Below are 23166 nucleotides of genomic sequence, written 5' to 3' on the forward strand. Positions count from 1 at the left end.
CCAAATCCTTCACGTGGTTCACATTCACTGATGACATCTTTGTGATCTGGATCACCCCACTGCTGAGCATACCACACAACATGATGTACATTTCAATGACTGCTTCACAGTCTATTCCATCTGGATCCTTCACACCAAGACCAGCTATTCTGCATTGCACAGTTGGGAACTCTCTCTGCTTATGTATTCTACATTCCCAAAACTCTCCTGACCTCAACCTTCATTAGCCACTTCCTTATCCATTTAACACCTTACCTGTTCCCATTCCAACCATAAAACAGCCATCTAGTCCATGAATGCAACCTCAGCTTTTAACTTCTCTCCTTTTCCACTACCCCCCTCTCTCCCTCACTCCGTATAAACTCCCGACTGCACCTAGCCACCCTGCACTCTCTCGACCTCATCTCTGTACACACCTACAAGCATCACTTGACTACCCCCACCCCTACCTTACTATCCCTCCCTTCCCTGCCCCAGCCTCCTCCATAGCCCCAAAACCCAGTTGCCTCTCCCATCACAAGCTGCTGCTTGCAGTCTGCCTTCAGCAGCCAGAGACTATGGTTGTATGAGTTGGGTTTGTTCACGTGTCTGCTTGTGTGTGTGTGTGTGTGTGTGTGTGTGTGTGTGTGTGTGTGTGTGTGTGTGTCTTGTCTATTTTCAAAGAATGCCTTCTTGGCCAAAAGCTCACTTTCTGACAGTGAGTAGCAATTATCCTTTTCATGTTACTATTATTATTAATACTGTGTACTATTCCTTTCCATTTTTGTGGGACTTTAGCCTACAGTGGATTTTTCTAAATCTTTTCTGAATTCCCTCCCCAAGCTATTTCAACTGTCTTAACACATTCCCTGCCACTGATGCTTATAAGCCACTATCCCATTGCAGCTAACATGTGTAACTGTTTCCACAACAAATGGGTCAATGTAGTAGACTGTTATCAGTGTTCGCACCCATCATGTTCAGTTTAGTTCTGTGGCATGAACATGTGTTTATACAAACAGAGAAGTCTCTTGGAACAGTTTTTTGTGCTTATTTGCCTGTAACTTATATTGTTCAAAATGATCTCCTACTGCTAAAAGCAGTCAGTAGAGTAAAAATTTACTGGTGGTTAGTTACTGAAGACATCAGAAGACAGTAATTACGAGTCTGAAGATAATGAATGAGAGAAGAATACATGGAATCTTGATAATGCAGAAATTTGACATAATGACGGTTAGTGTGGAAGCTAATTTTCAAAGAAGTTTCCTGACAATAAAGAATATGAAGATAAAGAGATACTTTCAAATATGTTTCATGACAGTGAAGAATCTGAAGATAGAGAGAATGCTGTTGATGAAACTAATGAAGAACCCACACCGACTTAAGTCAACAGATCGCATGACATGCAGTACCAATCATTTGCAAAACAAAAACATTCATCATACTAGCAATATACTATAAGTTTTTTAGGCTACTACTTACAGATGTCATACTTCAGTTCATAGCTATTAAATGAATGAAAACACTGTGAATATATTTATGAGAAGAAATACAGAGGAAAGATCTAGAATGTATAACTGGAAACCTGCAAGTATACAAGAAATACTCACCTTTCCACGAATTTCATTGCACATGTATAATGTGAAATCCATCCGATTACAAGACTTCTGGAAGGCAGTGAAAAGCATGAGCAGAGACAGATACATGATCATCTAACAACCAAAACCAGACGACTAATTATATAAAATATGGTCTATAATTAATTAATTGCATTATACAAGGAAAGACCTGTCTTTAGATGGACCAATGATATCATTTGACATTTCTTGGAGACAAACCTGCCTGCTGGCCATAACATTTACATGAATACAGTAATAATTATAAAGCTTTGTGTTAGTTAAATTACTTTTCATCTTGTGGGAAAAAAAAGTACATTGCACTGGGACATTAAGGTTAAATTGAAGGAACACACCTGAAGAAAGAACGTTCCTGAAAAATTACATCTGCAAAATGTGGAAAAGTAAATACAACTGCTCAGTAATTGCAAAATGTAATGATTGGAGAGTGGAAGGATAGATGACAGGTGAGCTACATGTTTCCAAATAATTTCTTAATACAATGGTACAAGTGCTGGATTCACACCAGCAAGTAATTATACAAGAGGTTGAATGGTCAGGAGTTACTGCATGGGTGTCCAAGGCTGACATTAAATAGCAGTACAGGAAATAAAGACAATATATTTCAGAGAACGAAATACAGGGGGCAAGCCTAGGGAAGGTGGTTACCAGATGTAGGGCAGCCTAGGAGGTCAAACAACTAAATAAAGTGGGCAACTGGAGGGTAGGCAGTTCATGCTAAACTCTGTTGATGGGGGTCATGGGACACGGAGCCAGAAGCTCTGCCTCCCAAGAAACAAATCTGCTATAGCCATGGTCCAGATCACAAGAGAGAGAAGCAACTGTGTCCTGCTCTGCACAATACCGTGATTTCCTGTCAGGAAGGTCGCAGTTCGTAGTAATAGACGGCAAATCATCGAGTAAAACTGAAGTGATATCAGGTGTTCACCAGGGAAGTGTCCTGGGACCTCTACTGTTCCTGATCTATATAAATGACCTGGGTGACAATCTGAGCAGTTCTCTTAGACTGTTCGCAGATGATGCTGTAATTTACCATCTAGTAAGGTCATCCGAAGACCAGTATCAGCTGCAAAGCGATTTAGAAAAGATTGCTGTATGGTGTGTCAGGTGGCAGTTGACGCTAAATAACGAAAAGTGTGAGATGATCCACATGAGTTCCAAAAGAACTCCGTTGGAATACGATTACTCGATAAATAGTACAATTCTCAAGGCTGTCAATTCAACTAAGTACCTGGGTGTTAAAATTACGAACAACTTCAGTTGGAAGGACCACATAGATAATATTGTCGGGAAGGCGAGCCAAAGGTTGCGTTTCATTGGCAGGACACTTAGAAGATGCAACAAGTCCACTAAAGAGACAGCTTACACTACACTCGTTCGTCCTCTGTTAGAATATTGCTGCGCGGTGTGGGATCCTTACCAGGTGGGATTGACGGAGGACATCGAGAGGGTGCAAAGAAGGGCAGCTCGTTTTGTATTATCGCGTTATAGAGGAGAGAGTGTGGCAGATATGATACACGAGTTGGGATGGAAGTAATTACAGCATAGACGTTTTTCGTCGCGGCGAGAGCTTTTTACGAAATTTCAGTCACCAACTTTCTCTTCCGAATGTGAAAATATTTTGTTGAGCCCAACCTACATAGGTAGGAATGATCATCAAAATAAAATAAGAGAAATCAGACCTCGAACAGAAAGGTTTAGGTGTTCGTTTTTCCCGCTCGCTGTTCGGGAGTGGAATAGTAGAGAGATAGTATGATTATGGTTCGATGAACCCTCTGTCAAGCACTTAAATGTGAATTGCAGAGTAGTCATGTAGATGTAGATGTAGATACTCCAGCCTCCACACACATGGTCTGCCTCCAATGCATGCTAATGGCTAAATTGATGACATGAATTTGCTAGAATTTTCAGCAAAGGGCTGAGAGTGTCTTTTGTCAGCAGCTTTAAATGGACAGAACTGCCTCGGTTCTGAATGTAGGCAATTTATGTCACATAGGCACAGCCGAAGTTACACAGGAGAAAACTTCTGAAGATTTGGCTGGGGCCTTTGAAATACATTTTTTTAAACCAATTCCCTAAACATTCCTTGACTAAGTGCCACTTTTGCATATTTCTTCCCTCTTCCAGAGGAGTGGTGACACATTATTTTTACAAAAGGGTGTCAGCCACTTGCAGGAAAGATGGTTTGCCCTAGTAGGGGCCTTAATGCTATGGGAGGGATCTGTTGCAATATTTCATTTAGTGTAAGTGAGAAGGAACTTACGAGAATTGTCCAGTAAGTAATGCACTGCATTTTTTTTTTATCAAAAATTCTTTATTGAACATATTGAGAATTATTTTATTTATTTATTTATTTATTTATTTATTTAACCTGATCAGATCAGGGTCAACAGGCCCTCTCTTACATCGGACCAGTGTTCCACACATGCAGCATTTCACACATCAAAGTTACATCATGACCATAGTTTAAATGAGAATATTAGCTTACTCTAGTGGCAATATGAATAAAGAGTAGTGGCTAAGACCTAATAAAGAAAATGCGGCAGTATTTTTACAACAGGAGCTATACATACAGATTATGATAAAAGCAATAATAAGCAATAATAATAACAGTAAAAAAAATCAAATAATAATGACAAACATGAGAAGGATTGGCAAGAGTAATGAAGGTTTGTGCAGATGTACATAATATATTGGTGTGTAAAGTAGACGTTTACTAGTTTAGCGTGTTTTGGGGAATGGAGACTTAAGGAGGGGTAAAGAGGGAAGGTAATGAGGTGAAATGCATTCATGCATAGAGGAAGGCATTACTGTTGCTTAAGTAGATGCGTCATTAACTGTTTTTTAAAGCTGGACATGTTTTTAAGTTCTCTAACATAACGAGGGAGGTTATTCCAGAGTCGGGTTCCCGCTACTGTAAAGGACTTGGAGAAGGTGACTGAGCGATGCAGTGGAATGGAGAGGATTTTATTATAATGAGAACATGTGTTCCTGTCATGTTGTTCCGACATGAGCGTTAGGGACGAGCAGAGATATGAGGGACAGTTTACATTTATAAGGCAGTAGATGAGGCAGAGTGTATGGAAATCTCTGCGTTTGTCTGCACGCACCCAGGAAAATTTTGCACATGCTTGTGAAATGTGATCAAAAAGTCGAACGTCACAGATATATCCGACACAGGCATTCATGACCAGTTCTAGACATCGGGAATTTTCCTGAGAGAGGCCTTGTAGGATAATATCGCTGTAGTCAATGATTGGGAGTATAAGCGTTTGTATTAACTTCTTTTTCAGATCGAAAGGGAAGAGTTTTTTATATTTTTGTAGGACATGAAGGGATGCTGATGCTTTTTTGCACACTGCAGTTACGTGCTCTGTCCAATTTAGATTTTCATCTATTATTACTCCCAAACTCTTTGCTGAGGGAGAGAAGTTAATATTTGTTCCATTTAGGATAAGAGGTGGTACGGATTCCCGATGTTTTGGGCTAATGAGCTTAGAGTGACCAACAAGTACCGCTTGGGTTTTAGATGGGTTTAGTTTTAGACCTATGTCCTGTGCCCATTTTGACAGTGCATCGAGGTCAGTATTGAAATTTTCAATAGCTTTCTTGAGATTGCTTGGTTTCGCACTTAGATACAACTGAAGGTCATCAGCATACATATGGTATTTGCAATAGGTCAGAACCGATGACACATCGTTGACATACAGAGAGAAGAGTATAGGACCTAATACTGAGCCTTGGGGAACGCCTGACACTACCTGCCGCCATTGTGTTTTTATATTCCCAGATAGGACGCGTTGCTGACGAGATGTCATGTATGAGCAAAACCATTGCACTGCACTTGGTGAGAAATTTAGACCGCTAAGTTTGGCCAGTAAGATGTCGAAGTCGACAGTATCAAATGCTTTGCTGAAATCTAAGAAGCAAATGATAGTCGCTTCTTGTCTGTCCGTGGCAAGTTTCAGGTCATCTGTCACCTTTACCAGAGCAGATGTTGTGCTTCGATGTTTACGGAAACCTGATTGGTATTCATCTAGTAGGTTGTTAGTAGTGAGATAGATGGTGAGCTGGTCATGAACTATATATTCTAAGGCCTTTGATAGTGCAGGAAGAAGGCAGATGGGGCGGTAGTCAGAGGGTGCTGTGGCTATGTCCTTTTTAGGCAGTGGCTTAATTTGTCCCAGTTTCCAGGCCTCAGGGAAAACACTTGTGATTAATGAATCGTTGAAAATGTCTGTTATAGAGGGCAGTAGTTGGTCAATAATAAGTTTTACCATCTGGATAGTGATACCATCATGTCCAGTAGATGCTGATCTAATCCGCATTATGGCTTTCTTGACAGTACTGCAAGTGACATGCTGTAGATAGAATTTTTCTTTGCTACAGTCGTTCAACCCCTTGAAGTAATCAATGATGCTCGGTTTTTTTTGCGGTACAATTTTGGTTGTAGGTAAAGTGAAGAATCGGTTCAGTTCTTCAGCTGGGAACATGTGATTTTCTGCAATTTTTATTTTGCCTAAACCGAGACTACGAAGATTTTTCCACAGGATAGCTGGTCTAAATCTATTGTCAGCTAATGTACGGGCATGTCTGAGCTTAGCGTTTCTCACCGCTTGACTGCCTTTGTTTCGTTTCTGCTTGTATACAGCATGATTTTCAGGTGTAGGGTGTATCTTGTATGCTCGATGTGCATCATCTCTGAGATTCATGAGCTGTTTTAGTTCATCAGTCAGGCCAGGGTGCAGGTTGCCTTTTTACTTTTCTGGTCTTTATTGGAGCATATTTGTCATACAGTTGAGTAATTTTGTTAGTGAAATCCTGGAGTTTGTCGTTTATGTCCATGAGGGGAATAGAGGTCATCCCCCAAACTATTTCTTGTGCCTCAGTTTCGAGTTCAGGCAAATTTATGCGTTTGAGGTCTCGGTATGTAGACAGTTTTTGTTTCTTTCTAGGACATTCAAGTGAATACGTCATGGAAATGATGTCATGCGCAGACATGCCAGGCGCAGATATTTGAGAGGTGCGGATTATTCTGTTCGGAGATTTCGTTGCGAATATATCAATGAAAGTGTGACTGGTAGTCGTGTGATGAGTAGGTGCCAGCTGAAGTAGCGTCATATTTGAGGAAGAAAGCATCCTCTTAAATTTCCCAGTGGAAGGACTATTGCACAGAAAATTAATGTTAGTATCACCTGCTATAATTACATGTTCATATGAAGATTCGAGAGTAGAGAGGGCAGTTTCGAAGCAGGCGAACCCACCTACTTTAGGAGGTTTGTAAAGGACACATATTAAGCACTTTCTGTTAAGTGATTTGATATCTATGAACATATATTCCACTTGTTTATCTACATTGTTGTCGGATGTGTGTAGTTCTGTAGGTGACAAATCAGAGCGTATGTACGCCCCTACTCCGCCCCCTCGTCTGTTGCATCTGTCGTGCCTGAGAAAGATATAGCCATCTAGGTTTACGGAAGTTGTAGGAATACTTGGTTTGAGCCAAGTCTCTGACAAAAGTATTACTTGTATATCAGCAGTTTGAAATATATATTTGAACTCGTCGAAGTGAGCTGGCAGAGACTGGACATTTGCATGTGCAATATGCAACTTGGTGCGTTCGGGTGTTGATTGCCCAAGGAGGCTGCCGACCGATGTTTGCGGGTCGTGGTTGGCGGTGACTAGAGGGTCTGGCATGAGGAATGCGGAAGGCGTGTGAAAGAGGGGGGTGAGGGAGTGTCCTCCCAGTTCTGTGCAGTGAAAGCGGTCCGGGAAGGGGAGGGGGTAGGTCCCCGGGGAGGCAACGGGATCTGCGGCCAAGGTCAGCAAGGTCTGCAACGGTTCTGGAAGCAGCCGTGGGCTGGCAGGGGAAGGAATTTCGCTAAACACAATGGGAGTAATCTGCACGTTATGACAGAGTGTGATATTAATTTCACTTATGAGGATTACAACTAAAAGTATGATGGTGGGTTGCTAATTAAGCATGGAAGTGAGACTACCTTATGTAATAATTAACAAAATTACATGAGAAAAACAATTAAAGATGAAAATAGTTATGTGGAGAAACGAAAAGTTCATAATACAAATAATAACAAAAATTACACGAGAAAAAATAATTAGAGATAAAAAAATAGTTATGTAGAGAAACAAATAATTTGACAATACATTAGTTAAGATATAGTTGACAGTGTGAACAGTATAAACATACAGGTTAGTGGCAGCAAGATTAGACATGATTTAGCTTCTAACGCACAGGCTTTCAAGTTCATTAACACTGCAAATTGTTTTCTTTCCGTTTTTGGTCTTAACCATTATCCTGCCATCATTTGTCCATACGTTCTGTAGCCCAGATTTCGAAGTCGCGCTCTTCAAAATTTTTTGTCTTTCAGAGGTCAGATCCTCGCGTACTGTCAGACCAGACTTCGCAAGATTCTTCTTTGCTCTGAAGATTTCAGATCTTTTCCTATACAACATAAACTTCACTATTATAGGTCTTGGTTTTGTAGATCCTAGCGACTTACGACCCACTCTATGACTTCTGTCAATGTCACTCAGAGTCACCTGCACACCTAGCTTTTCTTGGACAAGGTTTATCACAAGTTCATCTGTGCTCTCTCTGCTGCTCTCTGGAATGCCGAACAGTCTGAGATTATTGCATCTCTGATATTGTTCGAGCTCGTCTGTCTTCTCGATCAATTTCTGTTTGAGCAGTCGTGCTTTCTCCTCACTTGCTTTTAACGATGTGTCCAGTGCACGGATCTCGCTCGCATTCGCCTCCAGAGTTTTCTGTATTTTGTCCGTCACTGCTGCAGTGACAGCATCAGTGATGGTTTGAACAACGAGCCCGAGCGTCTCCTTAGCCTGCAGCGCGGCACTCACCTCAGCCTTCACGAGTACGGCGATGTCAGCGATGCGCCGGGCGAAGCGGCCGCAACTCCCGGTGTAGACTCCACGGCTGCGCTGTCTCCGGCCTGGCCGTTGGCTGCACTGCGCGTTGTTCGGCGATTTTCCATTTTAAGTGTGATTCCGTGTAATTGGTGCTCAGTATGTGATGTGAAATACGACACTCGGCAGTAGATATACGGCTTTAGTATATGTAGACTAGCCTAACTGCTTAAAACACCTCCAGATTTCACGTAAACTTGCGAGCCAAGCTAATGCACGTCACTCACTCGCCGCCACAAATGAAAGAATGGTGTTTTATCTAAACATCTTATTTTTCCACATAATCTCCATCCCATTCGATGGCCTTCCTCCAGTGCTTGTCCTGTTGGCACTGTGTGAATTTCCTTTGCTGATTTGACAGATAAAGCGCCAATTGCTTAGGTGTAATGCGTCTGTCTTCATGAACACGTCAGGTGTGACAGCCATGGATGGCTCCCCAATCGTTGCAAATTGGGGGGCTCTGCAAAACTGCCTTCTGAGGACCTAACCCTTCGTGCCCAGCGACTAGCTGTACTTCTGATGACAGCAGATGATCTGTAGACTTTGCAAAAGCATTTGTGGACATTCCTCACAGATTTTTTCTCTGCAGTGAGAAATTCACTGACAGCACTTTGCTTGTAACGTACATCACCTGCAGACGCCATTTTGAAACTGTCCTTTGGAAGTGATGGAAACTTGGCGCATTCACTCGGGAGACTTCAAATAATACATACGTAACATTTTGCTTTCACAACATTGTTTTCGGCTGAGAAAAAAACTGTGGTGCATTAGTTTCTGGGCAACACTCGTACATGAAGCCAAGTTTATCAACTTTCATGAGTTAAGAAAATAGTAAAATATTCACTGTTCAAATTTCAGGCAGAAATAATTGCAAAAACTGAAGTCATTATTGTTCACATACTCAAATCTTAAAATAAGTGAAGTGAAAATTCTGTCAGAGAGCTTCACAAATGAAGAATGAACTGTTACTGTTTCTCTTAGGTTGGGGATAAATCTATTATTAATTTATTGTTGAAATACCAAACTCAGTGTCATACAAAGAAGATACTGTTAAATTGAATCAGCACTGATCCTTTAAACATTTACAGGCATCCCTAGAAATGTGTAGGTGTTTGCATTGTCAGACAAATATTAATCTTATTGCTAAATAATGGAAGTAATACCAAAATATAAAAGTACCATCAGCATGACAGAATATTTAATTCTCTACAATAGATGTAAATGGCAGACAAACATAATAAATCAACCAAATGCAAAACATTACCACCCGACATGGGTAAGTACTGGATTAAGTACATTTAAAAAGAGTGATAAGACAGATAAAATCTTGCTACATAATCTGGCTATTTTTATGGGTAGTAGTTGCACAAGGTCCTACAGACTACAACATATTAACACAATTTCACTAAAACGCAGAACTCACTTAGAAAATCCAAGAGATGTTGTACCATAAAACTCATGACAAACTGATCTACACTAAACCATATTAAAATAAAAAACTACAAATGTTTTATTACACTAACAAAATACTGGGTTTATGGACAAAATTAGGATAAAGGAAGGGCTACACAAGAAAAACCATGAATTTCTAATACTAAAATTGTATCTACTCAACAAAGAAATGTTTAGTTATTTCATAGATCAATAGTCCAAAATATGGTGTAGTTAGGAGCACATGACACAGTGAAATTTTACACCAATATCAAAAGTTAACAGTAGTTTCAACTTGAAACATGACATAACTAATAATAGCCAATACAACCAAACAATAGTGAAACTCTTAGAAAAGCAAAAAGAAAATATACACCTATTCACTGAAAAACTATTTTAAATTACCTCATGGGCTAAAAGTCCTTATGCACATCACTTAGTTTCACATCTAAATTAAACAGTCATAAATGAGGCAAATGCAAATTAACATGATTGAAATGCAACGAAGCTGTGGTCTGAAAGGTTAAGAACTTCCCAGTCATCACACAGTTTTGACTTATTAGCTGTAGATTTCATTTACTACCTTAAATGCTTATATTCCGAGAACCACAAAATAAAAATCATCAACATGTATCACCTCATTACACACAACTATAAAAAGAACACAAAGTAAAAGTACTTGAGGGAACAGGTCGGTGGCAAACCATTAATATCCATTATTTTATGTAGGAATACTGCTCACTATCTCATCAAAACCATGGTACCACTCTAAGTCCCATTTGACAAGAAGACACATGAAAAATTACTAACTCTCTTTAGACTAAAGAGGTAAAATGTGAAAATTCACTGAGAAAGTATAAGATCTAGTGTTCAGAATAAAATACGGACTTAATATTTTTCCCAGTAGTGTCGTTCAACCACAATGGTCCATGGACCTGTTGCAATACAATACTTATTAACAAACTGTTCTCATTGCCTAAAATTAAAACTAAAAAAACTAATGCACAAGACCAGAAACAACAGCTGTTTGATTATCAACTGGCATTGTACCTGTTACAAGACCAGTCTGATGCATCAAGGTGGCACAGATCATCAAGTAATTGACATGGAGTGACACAAAGTAAAACTCTAGAAATGTTAACTTATGTTTGTCCACAATGACAAAACAACTAAAAATATTCTTTTCCTATTCATAAAACTTCAGATAAAAGATGAGAAAGAATGCATTGCATCTTTAATCAATTCACAAAATACAAAAAAATTCAAAGTTAGCATGCGAGTTGGTGTAGCAGAAGTGCACATTTGCAAACGGTTTCCAACAGAAGGGTAAAGAGCACAAGTGTTACATTGCTGGGAAGGAGAGGGGGGGGGGGGGGGAGTCTCTGGGGCATAATGCACCTCCTGTGTGAGGGGTTAGGAGGGGATACTGCACTGTATGGCACAGGTGTGACGGGCAAAGAGGGAGAATGTGGTATCACTACAACAAAGAGGAGTAGGCGGGAGAGGAGGAACAGCTTGCTATTACCGATGACGTGATGCTCAAGGCTGGGAGGGAGAGTGGGGAAGTGAGGCCTAGCATAGTCAAGGGGAAAAGAGAAGTGCACAGTGAGTGCTCATTCTTAAAGAACTGATGGGAAAGTGTTCCACTGGTATAATTCTAAGCACGCATAAAAACAGAGGACAATACTGTGTGACAGAGATTAAATGCTGCTAACAATCTGCACACAGTGACACCAAATTTGTTCAGGGATGGATCTTAACTTTTGTATGATGAAAAACAATATTAAGGAGAGTCAGTTCAGATCTGTCAGTACAGTGCTTGTATTAGTTTTGAAACAGAAATAGGATGACAGAGTGCATCTTTGCATCGATTTTCAGCCAGCACATGGTTCCAAAAAAGCTGGCCAGTTGTTTTCGGAATTTGTTGTCTGCATAAAAACCACAACAGAATCACAGAAAATGATGAAAATTCCAATACGTAAGGTTTGGAGTACTGCAAGACTTAATATACCGTGTAAAACATATAGGCAAGAAAAAAAGTAAATGTTAATTTTACTAGACACCAGCCAGGAAAATTTAATAAAGAAAGACTGACAGGAATGATCAGCTCGTCGACATAAGAATTAATAATAGACAATTAAAAATAATGTCACTAGCATCTTGAAATGAAATATAGACATAAATGCTTCTAAATCAACAATGGGATTGAGTATGCAGAACAGTGGGACCTTAATTACAAAAGTTAGATGAAAATTTGAAGTATAATGTCCACTGAATAATAAAAGATAAACAGAATAGGCACCAAAAAGGAGGCTGCACATTCTAGATTTTACAGCAAAATGAAACACTCCACAAAGCAGATTTGTGAAAAGCAGCATTGTAGAACAACTTTAATAAGTAAATTTAATGCATTATTTTGAGGAAAAAAAACACACTGGCAACAAAAGAAATATACAGTACATCAAAATTTTACAACAAAGCTGAATAATGCAAACTGCCTAATATCATCAGACAACAAATACCTATACAGTAGACGAGACAGAGTACCTCAAAATCTTGATAAATACTTAAAATTGCCACAAAACATAAATAGGTATGCAGCCGGGCCATCTTTCTCACAAAAACTATGAAAATTTATAAGCACTTAAAATATACACTCTTTATAGTAGTCAGCTGAGCAAGTAGTTTATACCAAATAAATCCTTAGTTAAAGAAAAACTACAAATAAAAAGACAGACAGTACACTAAAGATCTTTTAAAGAGAGGTGGAATAGTTTCCCATAAAGTTCATTACAGTTAATGCTCACTCAAGACCTGTACCGTATGAAAACTAGACTTAACTATGGCAGACAAGACGAAGAAGGGGAAGAGAAGTGGTAGCACAGCTGGCTTATCACAAGGCGACAGCTGTGCCAATCTGTATGTTTGCACCATGTAGTTTCTGCTTGTAGCAAACATTCACAGATGACAGAAATGGAAACTCCAAAATGCACTCTTGTCTCAACTGGAAACTCACAAGCAACTACCACTTATGGGAAACATAAGGCATGGACAGAGAAGATAGGGGGAGAAAATGCAGAGAGGCACAGAAAGAAGAGAAAGAGAAGACGGAGAACATTGATTCTTTTCATTCCACAATCCAGCATGTCACACAGTACCCCAGTGGTTTCGACAACAAAAGTGCTAAATGTGTAACTACAACTTTGTATGTACCTGGGGCGTCAAGTCATCTAGTCGTACTAGTAACCTGATAACCAATACCAGGATGGTCAGAATCTAATGGTTTGCTGCTTTTCTTACAACACCTAGATGTGGATTTCGTATCTGTTTCCAGTCTTGCAATAAAGGCACACTCCCATTGAGGAACAAAAGATTTAGTGCGTATATGATTTCCATAACCTTGCAGACATGGTTTGGAGGCACAGGGTGTCACAGGCCACTTAACACGCTCATGTCTGTGGAGCTAGGACTAGGAAACCAATTTCATCAGAGGGCACAAAAAAGATACTTACACGAAAGATGAAAGAAAACAGAATGCATCATGTCACAAATATGGAACAGAAGAAAATGCCATGAATGGTTGGGAGACTGTGATTGCCAGACACATTTCAGTAGGTGCAAATCCTTGGAGATTAATTGAAACCTCTCAAAAACACACTTTTAGAAGCTCCTCATCATCACAACAACTAAGCAAAAAATATTTCAGTGACAACAGAGTTTAAAATAAGAATAACAAATCTACTGCTGTACACAGGTAAAACATAAGTATTTCTAAATTATCCAGGAATTAACTATCCAACCAGAATAGGTCTGAAGTGCTTATTTACGAACAATTACATGTCCAACATACCTCACAGTAACTACATTCACAAAAATTGAAAGTTCAAATCAAATTTCTATATAAAGACACCTCATAAGAACAGGCAATAACTGCATAAGATGCAAAATTTAACTCTACATTATAATTTACTGACCTGACAGTCCCCCTATTCACACTCTACGTCTTCTCTGAACAAATGACTGCATTGCCTCAGTACATATAGTACACCTGTCATGTCCCAACGCACAGAGTGCAGCAGTGATGGCGGGGAGGAGGGTGGGGTGGTGCTCACTGGCCATATGTGTGTGGTGCCCATGTAGCAATGGCCTGGGCAGTTGGCTGCACTGTGACAGAAGTATGTGCTCTGGGCGCTGAGGCCAGGACCCTAATGGAGATGGCACCAAGAGGCTGACCAGCAGCAAGCAAGGGGTGGCACCTTTGGGCAAAGTGCCAGCAGCTGGGCTGCACAGTTGGTCAGAAGCAACCACACGGCCGATAAAGCAAACATATCTGCCGTTATGCAGACAACGTGGCCAACTGTGCTGTACTCTCAGTGGATGGGTGGCATCAGTGGGCAATGCAGACGAATGACAAGTATCTGCGGGATGGCAGCAGCAGCAGGGAAGCCCTGTTGGTCTTTGATAGCAAGCTCGTGCATTTTGTGAACCACAGGAGTGCCACGAATGGATCTTGCATCTTTTTAATGTCCTAGGGCCCAGCTCAGTGTTACCAAGTGGTGACTGAGAAGCTAGGCTGACTGTGACCGTCAAATGAGGCCAGCACGCTAGCAGCAATCACGTGCGCACGAGGTGCGGTAAGTGTGCCCATGCTTATGTGTTGCACATTCTCTGCACAACTTGGCGCACACTGCTGTAGACACCAAAGAGGTGCAGTTGACTTTGCCCCAGGTGCTGGTATGTGCACACACAGCATCTGGTGCAGCAGTGTCTGGCTATGGCACCCAGGCTCAACTCGCAGTGGAATAAGAGTGGTGAATACTGACTGGCCACACAACATCAAACAATAACCAGAAGTAAATGGTCACCCTATGGACCGAATGGTGGGAACGAACTCCACTTCTGACACCAATGTACAAGAGGTCAAGTAGTCAGGATTTACTGGGTGCACATCCAGAGTGATGTTAAATGATAGAACAGGAAATTAAGTCAAATAAAGAGAATATATTTCAGCGTACAGAATGCAAGGGGTGTGCCCAGGGAAGGAAATTTCCAGGTGTAGGTCGGACGATGAGGTCAAATAACTAAAAAAAATGGACAACCCAAGAGGAGGCAGTTCATGCTAAGTTCTGTTGGAGGCCAATCACGGTGCGCAGAGCTAGAGGCTCTGCCTCCCAAGGAACAAATCTGTTCTAGTCAAGGTCTGTATCACAAGAGAGAGACAGGCAACTGTGTCCCACTCTGCACAATACTTCAGTGTCCACACACATGACCTTCCTCCAATGCATGCTATTTGCTAAATCTATTATGTGAATTCGCTATAATTAGCAGTAGAGGGCTGAGAGTGTCTCTTGTCAGCAGCATTAACTGGACAGTTCCGAATGGCAGGCAACTTGTGTCACGAAGGCACAGACAAAGTTACAAGGGGAGAAAACTTGTGTGGATTTGGCTGGGGCTTTTGAAATAAATTTATTTAAACCAATTCCCTTAACATTCCTTGACTGGCTGTTATCTTCTACATAATATGGCAGCTGCCAAATACAATACCAATATGTCCAAGTGACATAAAGGACCACATGGTGTTGTACGTCCAAGTGACGTACAGGACCATATGGTGTTATGCTGTTATGTGAATGGAATACATTCCTCTGGCTTAAAAGAAACTATATTTCATATAACTGACATGCTAATTTAGAATGTATTAGCTGTGCAATATTCAGGGAAAAAAGTTAACTGTGTAATACACAAGGGCCTCAAAGGCGGAAGAGGAATCCTAACTCCCAACGGCAGAGAGAGCGGAAGAACCTAATGGAGAAAACGACGAAAAATAATCATTTTGGACTAACAAACCGATCTTACCTTGGAATTTATTTCCTACCATGTACAATGTACAATTTCAATTGCAGAATGGAAAGTCCACTAGCAGAAAGCACTACCCCAGGTGGTAATTCGAAAGAGGAATCCACCATTGCTTTATGGAATGCATTGGAACCTAGGGTTCTGGGGAGTCCCAACATCTGCATTAAGGATGAGTTGGAGCAGCCTTGGTATCCTTCCAAACTCAGGTACCTTGAATGTAAACTCATTACTAAAAAATTGGAAACAAAAGTAACTTGAAATTCTCTTAGATAAGCATGAAATACAAATTTTAGCAGTTAAAGAAACAAGATTTTTTGGATGAAAATGTTATAGAAACCAAAGACCATAGAATTTTTAAGGGTAAACCAGCAACAAAAATCATTAAAGGCATGCAAATACTTGGTTCCACTTTCTATTTTCATAAAAATTTAGTAGATAACATTACAGAATTCAAATCAAGTTCAGAAAGACTCTCTCTTCTCGTAGTGAAATACAAAAATAAACAGGATACCTTTGTTAATTGTCATGCTCCAATCAGTGATGACAATAAGAAAAATCCAAGTAAAGTAGAAGCATTCTGGGAACTTCTAGAAGAAGAAATATAAAAAAATTCCAAAATCAAATGTTGTTATTCTAACGGGGGATTTTAATGCACAAATAGCGAGGGAAAAATAGGTTCGAAAAATAATAGGATACTATCCAGCTCGTAAAAGAACAAACAAAAATGGCACAAGACTAATCAGTCTTTGTAGAATATTTCAGTTGAAGGTAATGTCAACCTTCTTAAAAAAATTACCAAAAAAGGCAAAAACATGGATCTCTCCAAATCCAATGCTAGGGGAGTTCCAGTTAGATCATGTGGCTATTTCCAAACGCAAATTTAAAGAAATTGTGAATTTAAAAGTAGCAAGAAACAGGAAATTTGATTCTGATGATTACCTGACTACGATTAAACTGAAACTTCTTCCCAATAAAAACCAAAAGACAGCAAAAATTAATTAAATATAATACAGACAGGCTCAACATCACCAAAGAGATAATAAAAAAAAAATTCAGGAAGAAATTAAATCGACTAAATCAGGGAAATGGCAAGTAATATCAAAAGAAATCAACAGGGCAGCAAAAAATGTATTTGGAACAACAAAAATGAAGAAGAAAGTCTGGTGGAACGAAACCTGTGAAGAAGCAGTTACAAAAAGAGCAAAGCAGAAGAAGAAATGGAAATGTTCTGCGAAGCCTGAACACCTTGATGCATTTAGAATGGAAAGAAAAGAAACAGCAAGAATAATAAAGAGTGCTAAAAGATCTTTTGAGAAATCACAACTTCTTGACACTCAAAACAATTTTGTAAAAAATAAGTCCCAGAATTTCTATTAGACGTTTAAAAGTCATCTAAAGGGCTACCAAGCTCCAAGTATTTGCTTCACAGATGGAAATGGTAAAGTAGGCCTAAGCAACAGCCAGAATTGTGAAATACTAAGAAAGTACTTCAAAAAATTATTGAACTGTGAAGAACCAAACTGTAAGCTAGAATTTCCAGATCTCCATGAAAATACAGAAGCAGATCCACCAACTACAGCTGAAGAAATTAAAAAAGCAATAACTACCCTGAAAAACAACAAAGCCAGTGGAGAAGACTTGATCACAGCTGAACTAATTATAATTAAATGGTCTCAACCAAAAATTATAACTAACCTTCAGCTCATGTTTGAAGAAATATGAGAAACTGATACGATACCAGAAGACTGGAAAGTGGCTCTCAGCCATCCCTTGCACAAGAAAGGTGATAAGCAAAATGTAAATAACTACAGAGGTACATACACCTTTGTTGCCAGTGGATTATAAAATATTTCCAACAATACTACTAAACAAGGTAGAAGCAACACTTGATAGCCAATTGGCAGAGTATCAGAGTGGATTTAGAAAGGGCATATCTTGCTCAGAACAAATTTTCAACCTAAAGTCCATAATTTGTCACAGGCTTACAAACTCCAAAGATATAGTTGTAACTTTTATAGATTTTAGGAAGGCATTCGACTCAGTTGACAGGGAAACACTAGATAAAGTGATCACAGAATTTGGCATCAAATCTAAATTAGCAAACCTTATTCGTGAAATGCTCACAGACACCAAATCAAAAGTAAAGTTTCAGGGTGAAATATCGAAGATATTCAACATAAAAACAGGTGTAAGTCAAGGTGATGGCCTGTCTCCACTCCTCTTTAACTGCATACTAGAGAAAATAGTAAGAGAATGTAAACAAAAACTAAAAGAAGAGAAGCTATCACCAATCAGACTGGGAACTAAAAACAAAGGTATTGAAATTCACTGTTTAGCATTTGCAGATGATTTTGCCATTCTTTCTGAAAACCTAACAAATGCTGGAATACAAATCAGTCTCTTAGAAGAAATAGCCAACAAAGCAGGTTTAAGAATATCTGTAGAAAAATCCCAATTTATGACAACTATAAAAATGCTCCGGAATCCTTAGCGACAGACATTGGCCACATAAAGAGGGTAAATAACTTTAAATATTTAGGAGAAATTAGCCAAGAAAATCACTTAGAAAAATTCGCTATGGAAGAAAGAGCACATACAATGGAGACAGCTTATGGAATAACTAGGAATGTCTACAACAAAAGGTGTCTGTCTAAAAATTTGAAGATACAGCACTACAACACAGTAGTAAATCAAGAATTTCTTTATGCAAATGAATGTTTCGTACTGAATTACAAATTACACAAACTTGAAATCCTAGAAAGAAAAATCATCCAAAAAATACTTGGACCACTAAAAAATGCAGAGGTATGGAAATTTAGAAGCAATGAAGAAGTTTATCGCAACATAGAAAACATAAATGAAACACTACAAAAGAGGCGACTGCTATTTTTTGGACACTTATACAGAATGAACAGCAACAGGTTAACCAAACAGATTTTTAAATATCTTTGGGACAAGAAAGCACCAATAGCCTGGATTCAAGAAGTTAGGAAAGATCTGGAAAGAAACAACATAAGTGAAAAAGATGTAACAGAAACAGAGAATTTCAAAAGGAAGTGTTAAAATTGGAAGGATTCCAAGGCAGGAGGGAGAAGAAGACAGGATCAAAATGGTCTGAGGAGAGAAAAAGGATATATAGTGAAAATATGAAAGAATACTGGAGAAAAAAGAAAGAACAACAAAGAAGGAAGCATTGAAAATGGTGCATGGTCCTTAGATGACCCAAACGAAGAAAGAAAGAAAGAAGAGGAAGGAATTACTTTCTCTTCAGAGATATGAGAATGAGACCTCATAAGAGAACATACATTCTACAGAAGCAAGGACCAACCAAGGGGGGAAAAAGAAGTCAAATAGTCTGCCAGACAGGGCAAGTATACTGATAAACCAGACTGTCCAACCAATCCTGGATTCCATTTCCACTGCTGTACAATTACACATGATAAGAGAACATTTTGTTTTATAATGTAATTATTTAAAATTCCCAGACACATTTGTTTCTACACAGGTATAATTTCTGAATCTCTTTTAATTAAGGTTTTCAATTGTTTCCATGTTTTTAAAGGCTAATATTTTTCTTCATCAAAGATGTAGATTTATTTGCTGTTTGGATTATATTAAAACAAAGGAGGAAGGCAAAACTCTGGCTAAATTGCACACAGACAATGGAAGTAAAAGAAGAAATCCAACAGGAGCTATGCATATTAAAGGGAATGGTGAAGAGGACTTTCAGAAAAGATAAGAGAACCTTCATCAATAATCTCACAGATAAGGCACAGGCGGCAGCTAACAGAGGCGATAACAAGACACTATATAACATCACAAGGAAACTGTCAAATGAGAAATTTGGGGGTGATATGCCAATCACGGACAAGCAACAAGCAAGGAAAACTACTCACAAACCAACAAGGCTAAGTGCAGATGCAGAAACAACATTTTGAGAACGTTCTGAACTGTGAAACTACAGATGACAATGTAACTCAACAGAATGTGGACAGGGAAGGACTCTCACAAGATATGTCAATTAACGTAGAACTGCCATCCAAAGAAGAAATTGCTAAAGCAATCCGACAATCAAAAATGGGAAAGCTCCAGGCCTGGACTACATCAGCCCAGAGTTCCTTAAAATAGATCCCTCTGTAACAACACAAATTTTACATCCACTCCTGGCAGCCATATGAATGAATGAAAAAGTACTGAATGACTGGAAAAGACACTTGCTCATCAAGCTCTGCGCGAAAGGAGACTTACTGGTTTGTGATAACTGGAGAGGCATAACCCTGCTGTCAATCCCAAACAAGATCCTCTCATGAATAATCCTAAATAGGATAAAAGCATATGTAGACAAGAAACTAAAAAGAGAACAAGCAGGATTCAGGGTAGATCACTCTTGCATTGACCAGATAAACACCTCTGAGGATAGGATACATCTGCAATAGGAATATTATATGACAAACTGGGTGAGTACATAAGATACGACTCGCATCTGGGTCTTCCATGGAGATATGACTGACATGTTAAGGGATTGGGTGTAGACGTGGCATAAAGTTCGACTGAGATAGTTTGCTAATTGGTTGGACAGCAGAACAAACACTTTGAATGGGGTGTGAAGTGTTTATCAAAGAAGGTTCCCCACTTCAGTGCACAGTGAAATGTCAAAATCCTCACAGAGAATGTAGTGAGTTATCCCAATCTAGGGTGATAGTGGGTAATGAAGTAGATGATCTTTTGCAACTGGTTCACAGAGGTGATCAGAGAATTAGGGGCATGCAGTCTTAAAAATTTAGCATGACTGACTCAAAATTGATTTCCCACATGCATATGAAAGAGTGTGCAGCCACTGCATTCCATTAGTCATTACTGCTTCTCACACATATCTCCATGTCAGAAAGCAATTCTCGAGATGAGGCTCAGTTGGTGAAAACAGACAGCATTTCACAAAATCAGTCTTTTCTCCAAGATATAAATTACTGCTTACTTAAAAGTATGAAAAGCAAGATTTGCTTTTGCAAATGACTTTCAGCTGCCAGTCACTGCACCAACTGTTGATCCTCTGTAAGTCTTCCTGCATTTTACTACAGTCCTCTGGCACTGTGACAGAATCCAGCTCATAAAAGTGTCCCCAAACAGCTCCATTCAGTTTCTGACAGTCCAGTTGTGTAGTATTTCATTCTTCTGTAGTTACAATTAATTTACAATTTCTTTTGTAACGTTTTCTGACTTTCACCATAGTCTTTTGGCTTCATTTTTGTTGTAAGGAACTGAAAACATCATTCCTGAGATAACAGCAAGTTTACTGAGTCATGTATATAAGCTGATCAAAATCTGGAAAATTGAACTGTGTGTCTAGTACCTCCCGCTTCGGAAGTCGAACACGTGCCAGAACAAATGGACGTGGTCAGCCCACAGAGGGCTCCGCGTCCGCGGCATCTATTCCGCGCAGCGAGGGAGCCACCACTACGCCACGTGCAGACAGCAGCCAATAGCCGCTCCCTCCGGTTTCGTATATAGGGACCTACTCAGCCCTAGTCCAGTCAGTCTGGTACTGTCTCTGGATTGCGTCTATATCTCGGCGGTACTGCGTTCTGGTCGTTGCTCGTTGTTGACTTTGCCTGGCTCTGGTTCCGTGTGGATTTACTGTTAGTGTTTGGTGTTGTGGTTTCTACAAGCCTCCATTGTTTATCTCTTCCTTGTTGTGTCAGTCATTGTCGGTTGATGTCGGTTGTCGTTGGGCTGTCGTCCGACTCGTCCTTGTGTTTACCAGGTGGTGCGCGCTCCACCGCCGGCGGCTTTCCCGCCTGGCGCCTCCAGTCCGCATCCCAAGGCATTCGCACGGTTAGTTTGGGTTACTACATTGGCCCTCACTTTGTTTCTAAACACCTATCGCACTACGCCGGTGGCCGATCATAGTCCTGCAAAACTCCTCCACAGGCAACAACCTCGGACCCTCCTCCACCTGTTCACACCATCCCCTTCTGGGCCCCACTCTTGCCCCTCCCAGCGCTACGCCTTGGGCATGGGCGTGTGGGCCCGCTCCTATGGCGTCACACCTAAATGGATGCCCGCTACGGTGACGACGGCTCAATGGGCGGCGTGTGACGACCGTACAGACACACAGGGGGCTCGAGCGTCGCCACTATAACCAACTCTGCCCTCGGGCCTCTGCCTTGGTTCCTCCCCCACCACCTTCCCTGCCTCCTGGTGCAGACACGTCCCTCGAGGTGGAGCCCTTTCCTTCAAACTCTGTCTCTTCGCCGGCTCTGCAGACACCCCTTCCGCCTCGCCAAGGTATAGAGATGAGATGCCCGCTGACCCCCTGCCCTCTGGTAACACCTTGATGGATGCCGCAGACAGTCTGCCCTCCCCTCCCCCAGTGGTCCCCCCCGGACGTATCACAACACTTGTGCTCTCGTTCAGCCCGCCTCGGCATCGTCCAGGGCATTTCCGCCCCTATGCACCAATTTTGTGGGTGGCAGGTGGGAGGGGGGCAGGGGGGTGGGGGGTAGGGATCTAGTAATTCCCGCCGCGGAAGTCGAACATGCGCCAGAACAAATGGACGTGGTCAGCCCATAAAGGGCTCCGCGTCCGCGGCGGCTATTCCACACAGCGGCTTTCTGCACAGCGTGGGCGCCACCGCTACGCCACGTGCAGGCAGCGGCCTATAGCCACTCCCTCCGGTTTCGTATATAGGGACCCACTCGCCCTAGTCCAGTCAGTCTGGTACTTGCTCTGGATTGCGTCTATATCTCAGAGGTACTGCATTGTGGTCGTTGCTTGTTGTTGACTTTGCCTGACTCTGGTTCCGAGTGGATTTACTGTTGGTTATTGGTGTTGTTTCTACAAGCCTCCGTTGTTTCTCTCTTTGCTGTTGTGTCGGTCATTGTCAGTTGCTGTCGGCTGTCATTGGTCTATCGTCCGTCTCATCCTTGTGTTTACCAGGTGGTGCGTGCTCCACCACTGGCGGCTTCCCCGCCTGGCGCCTCCGATCCGCATCCCAAGGCGTTCCCGTTGGTTACTACAGTGTGGTATTATATCTTCAACAATCATGAGTGTATATGGTGTGAGAATTATGTTTGTGTTCCAGGTTTGGAGTGAAGTGCCTTTCTCTAAAGGTAGCAGAAAGGCCAACGATTTTCTCATCATTGTAGATGCAACGTCCATGGACGACTACACTGTGCTGCATACACACTTGTAACTTGAAAGTTGCTTAAATCTATGTGCTGCCAAGTCATTCTCTCAATGAACAACCTCAGATGAACTGCCCAACCCACTGGCCTTTTGTTCACGTGCTCTGGAATTTAATAGAGGGAGCCTGGGAATC

General features: G+C 40.7%; 1 protein-coding gene across 1 annotated transcript in view; it reads right to left on the bottom strand.

Moving 5' to 3' along the window:
* LOC126272406 (zinc finger protein 761-like) overlaps nucleotides 1–23166 on the bottom strand; it is a 348537-nt gene that overhangs the window by 232041 nt on the left and 93330 nt on the right. The window lies entirely within an intron of this gene.

Source organism: Schistocerca gregaria, chromosome 5, assembly GCF_023897955.1.
Source record: "Schistocerca gregaria isolate iqSchGreg1 chromosome 5, iqSchGreg1.2, whole genome shotgun sequence".
In the NCBI taxonomy this organism is placed as follows: Eukaryota; Metazoa; Arthropoda; class Insecta; order Orthoptera; family Acrididae; genus Schistocerca; species Schistocerca gregaria.